This window comes from Triticum urartu, chromosome 2A, assembly GCF_056163025.1.
Source record: "Triticum urartu cultivar PI428250 chromosome 2A, HENAU_Tu73, whole genome shotgun sequence".
NCBI lineage: Eukaryota > Viridiplantae > Streptophyta > Magnoliopsida > Poales > Poaceae > Triticum > Triticum urartu.
This window is the reverse complement of record NC_141874.1, coordinates 625,677,797-625,682,735: the sequence shown is the minus strand read 5'-3', so window position 1 is coordinate 625,682,735 and position 4,939 is coordinate 625,677,797. Positions and strand designations below refer to the sequence as shown.

Genomic DNA, 4,939 nt, shown 5'->3' with positions numbered 1-4,939 from the left:
AGAACAGAGATAGGATCTGGAGCCCTTGAACTTGGATCATGAACTGTTTCCATTATAGTTGGGTTAATGCGACCAAGCACATTGGTACAAAATAATGCAATAAGCAGCCAGCTATTTGACATGCCATACCCGAAGGCGGGCTGCGCGTGGGTCCTGAAAACGGTTAGCCTCTACGGCTTCCCATGTACGCTTGTGCTTCGTGTCAATCCGATGTGTTTGTCCTTTGACGGGATCGTTAATCAGGCCGTCGAAGGAGGCCCCCATAGGAGAAACCTGAAACAAGGGAAAAGGAGATAGTAAAGTTATATGTGTGTCCGAGATTGGTCTAGCCGAACTATGGATCCCGGGATAGCTTGTGCCTCCGTCGATGCCCATGGAATTTTGAGTGCGTAGTTATGGACACATGGTATGAATTCCACTACCTCATTGGGATTGGGACGAATGCCGAATTGCTAATCGAGCTCTTGATGAGCCGTGCTGTCCTGTTGCAGTGTAGTCCGGACCCTCTTAATGATGTCCAGGGGCTCGGCAGCCAGACTATGATGTTGCTTGAGAAGGCCGCTTTGTACCTCTGCTGCTAGGCTGGCGGTGCGCTCCTCTGTCCGGAGGGAGTGTTCTGTGTTTCTGTTTACTGTTATGACGCCGCGCGGACCGGTCATCTTCAGCTTGAGATAAGCATAGTGTGGCACCGCGTTGAATCTAGCAAACGCGGTTCATACGAGTAGTGCATGGTAGCCGCTGCGGAAGGGGACGACATCGAAGATTAACTCCTCGCTTCGGAAGCTGTCTGGAGAACCGAAGACCACCTCCAGCGTGATTGAGCCCGTGCAGCGGGCCTCAATGCCTGGTATGACTCCTTTAAAGGTAGTCTTTGTGGGTTTGATTTCTGAGGGATTAATGCCCATCTTCCGCACTATATCCTGATAGAGCAGCTTGAGGCTGCTACCACTGTCCATTAGGACTCGTGTTAGGTGAAATCCGTTGATGATTGGGTTGAGGACCAGTGCGGCTGAACCGCCATGCCGGATACTAGTTGGGTGATCTCGACGATCGAATGTGATCAGGAATGATGACCATGGATTGAATTTTGGGGTGACTGGCTCTACCGCGTAGACGTCCCTAAGCGCTCGCTTGCGCTCCCTTTTGGGGATGTGTGTAGCATATATCATGTTCGTCATTTTGACTTGAGGGGGAAATTTCTTCTGCCCTCCAGTGTTCGGCTGCCGGGGTTCTTCGTCCTCGTCCTCACTTTGTGATCCCTTTTCTTTTTTTTCAGCATTTTAACTTGCTAGCCTGTTTGAAAACCCAATAGTCTCTGTTGGTGTGATTGGCTTGTTTATCTGGGGTACCATGTATCTGGCACGGATGATCGAGTATGCAATCCAGGCTGGATGGTCCCTCGCTGCTCCTTTTGTAGGGCTTCTTTCGCTGGCCGGACTTGGAGCCGCTTAATCCGGCATTAACGGTGGTGTCATCGGTGTTGTCGCCATTGCTTCGGCGTTTGTGTCTATTGCGCCGGAGCTTGCCGGAGCTGTTCCTGGCCTCAGAGGGGCCTGTCTCGCTGGCTGTGTTTTTGCTACGAGCCAGCCAGCTGTCCTCACCCGCGCAAAAGCGGGTCATGAGTGCCGTAAGGGTTGCCATGGACTTCGGCTTTTCTTGGCCGAGGTGGCGTGCTAGCCATTCATCACGGATGCTGTGTTTGAAGGACGCTAGGGCTTCGAAATCCGGACAGTCAACGATCTGGTTCTTTTTGGTTAGGAACCTAGTCCAGAATTTTCTGGCTGATTCTCCAGGTTGTTGAACTATGTGGCTTAACTCATCGGCATCAGATGGCCGAACATATGTACCTTGGAAGTTGTCAAGGAAGGCCTCTTCCAAGTCCTCCCAGCTGCCGATGGAATTCTCGGGTAGGCTATTCAACCAGTGTCTAGCTCGCCCTTTGAGTTTCAGTGGGAGGTATTTGATGGCATGGAGGTCGTCTCCACAGGCCATGTGGATATGGAGAATAAAGTCCTCAATCCATACTGCGGGGTCGGTTGTTCCGTCGTATGATTCAATATTGACGGGCTTGAACCCCTCGGGGAATCCGTGATCCAGCACCTCATCTGTGAAGCAGAGAGGGTGTGCGGCGCCTCTATATCGGGCCGCATCACGGCGCACCTCCAATGGAGTCCGTCTGTGGTTATCGGCCTGGGTGTGATTAGATTTGTCACGTCCGAATAGGTAGCCGTCATCCCGAGTCGGGAAGTGTCCTCACGATCCGTAGATTGATCTGGTGTGTTCTACTCTACTGTCCAGCTCCTGCTGAAGGTCGTATATATGGTCCCGAGCTGTCCTGTCCCAGTTTTTGCGAGGTGGTTGGGCGTGCTGTTGTTCGGCCTGACTTGCCGCTTTATCCCGACCTCGGGGTGGTCGGTCCGCCGCACTATCCCGACCGCATGGTGGTCGGTCCGCATTGCGTGAGGGAGGTATAGGATCTGGTGCCTCCTCATCGAACTGATGTAGTAGTCTGCGCTTTGGGTAACTCTTGGTTGGGCGCTTGAGGCCGTATTCTTCGGCCGCCAGGACATCAGTCCACCTATCAATGAGTAGGTCTTGATCAGCTTGGAGCTGCTGCTGCTTCTTCTTCAGGCTTCTTGAAGTGGCTATTAGGTGGCGCTTGAAGCGCTCCTGCTCGAGGGGTGCCTTAGGCACGATGATGTCCTCAGTGCCGAGGCTCTCATCATCCTCGGAGACTAGACGATGACCATCATCATCTGGGTCATTGGGCATGGCCTGTTTATCAGGGTTATCTTTCCCGTTGTCTTGTTCCACCTATTCGGATGCGGCCCCGATAGGGTCTTCATTGTTTTTGGTGTCACCCGGAGTACTATTTTCTCCGGTGCCAGTGGTGCCATCGTTTGAGCGATGAGGCTTAGAGAACCTCCTCTAGCTATCTATGCTTTTCTCGTCTCAAACTCTATTCATGCTGCATCACAAAATTTGATCAAGTCAGATTCGAACCACTCTGTGTGAGGAGCGCTCGGAGTCCCCGATTCGTCATAGACTTAAACTTCCAAAACCTCTTTATGAATCTCGGTCTGACCGATACTCCACTTTCGGTCCTACCGAGTTCATTAAGTTGATCTAGGTTTTCGATCTCGGTGCAACCGATTTGAACTTTTCGGTCACACCGAGTTGCAATAACTGCACACAGTTTTGCATCTCGGTGACACCGAGTCGTTCCACTCGGTCACACCGACAGGGTCGGGCTATATATGACAGGCAGAATTTTGGAAATTTCTCCGAAACCTCCTCGCCCACGTGATAGCCTGCTCTGCCTTCGTGGTCTCCGGATCGTCTCCTCGCCGCCAGCAGCCTCCAGTCGCTGGTCTTCGTCGGCGTCAACGGATTTCTGCCCCGCCGTTGTCGCCGTAGCAAGTCCACGCCAAACTAGGGTATGGACTTGATCTTTGTGCTATTCCTCAATCTGATTCCTAGCACATTGTGATCACATTGATTCTTGCCACGTTTGAGAAACTTCTATCCAGTCAAAACGCTCGTAGATTAGGCTTAATTCGAAAATTTTAGGGTTAGGTTTCCGCCGAAACCATCTCGGACCCACCGAGTTGAAAAACTCGTTCCCACCGATCTGGCTTTTGCCATTGCACAAGTGAAACTCGGTCTGACCGAGAATAACTTATCGGTGCGACCGATTTTGGAATTCTGTGAAACCCTAGCAGTCTCGGTGCCACCGAATTGTGACTCGGTCTGACCGAGTTCACCAGTTCTGGTGCCAAAACTGCTTCGGTGTCACCGAGTTTGAAAATCGGTAGATCCGAGATGCTTTCTGTGGAAAACTAAAACTAAGTTTTTGAATTAATCTTTTGCAAAAATGTCTGCTTTTTGTGATGCTCATCCACTCTATCTCTTCTATAATCTATTCACAGGGTCAGCAGTCAGTTTGCAACATGTCTGATCAAAGTGACAGCCAGAACCTCTCAGAGCAGCAAGTTGTGATGAGTGAGGGCACTAGCCCCTCAAGTTCTTCTGATGATGGCAGCAGGAGCACACCCAGCAATCTGCCTAAGGCTGCCACACATCAAAGAAAGAAGAGAATGTCTGATTCTGAAGATGAGGACTATGTGGCAGAGTTAGAGGCCACCTCCAAGAGAGTTGAGCCAGCTCAAGGCTCAAAGCCATGCCTGAAAGTCAATTGGCCAACAGGCGGGCAGCCAATGTCAAAGGCTAGAGCCTCAACTGAGAAGCCTGCACCTGCTTCCATTGAGCCCATTGCTGCTGAGGGCAAGAAAAGGAAAGAGAGGGTGAAGAAGACTGTAGCCAAAGTGCTTGGGAGAGCCTCCATCATGGTAGAAGAGGAGGAGGAAGAAGAGGTTGCTGCACCAGCACCCAAGGCAGCCAAACTTATGGGAGATGCCATAAGGTCAGGAACAGCTGCATCCAAGCCCAAGGAAGCACCCAAGGCTGCATCTAAGCCTAAGACAGCTCCAAAGAGAAACACAAGGAGTATACCTGCTGCAGAAAAGAACAAGGCCCCAGTGCCTGAAGCTATTGAAGAAGAAGAAGAGAGTGTCCTTCGGAAGCTCCAGCCCAAGATCCCAGACCACAACGATGCTCATCCTGTGGCTGAGGACATGAAGCTCAGGAGAGACTCAGGGCTTAGGAAATGGAGAGAAGCAGATCCATATGCTTCTAGGAGAAGGACTGCCGTGGATTACAGATTTCATACCAAGGAGCAACAAGATTTCTATGAGACTGTGCTGTTAGATAAAAAGCCCATTGTCTGTGATATGCGTTGGGTTGATTGGACATACATCAAGGACAATGAGGAGCACTATCCTGGAGTGCAAGACAGCTTCATAGCTTGTGGAGTAGCTGACTTTGTTGGGCAGAAGCTCACAAAGTGGAATGAGGAACTCATCATGCAGTTCTACTCCAC

General features: G+C 50.9%; 1 pseudogene; it reads right to left on the bottom strand.

Annotated features, from left to right (window-relative positions):
* Window positions 1–235: 235 nt before the first annotated feature.
* LOC147986291 (uncharacterized) lies at window positions 236–2,772 on the bottom strand (annotated as a pseudogene).
* Between the last annotated feature and the right edge of the window lie 2,167 nt (window positions 2,773–4,939).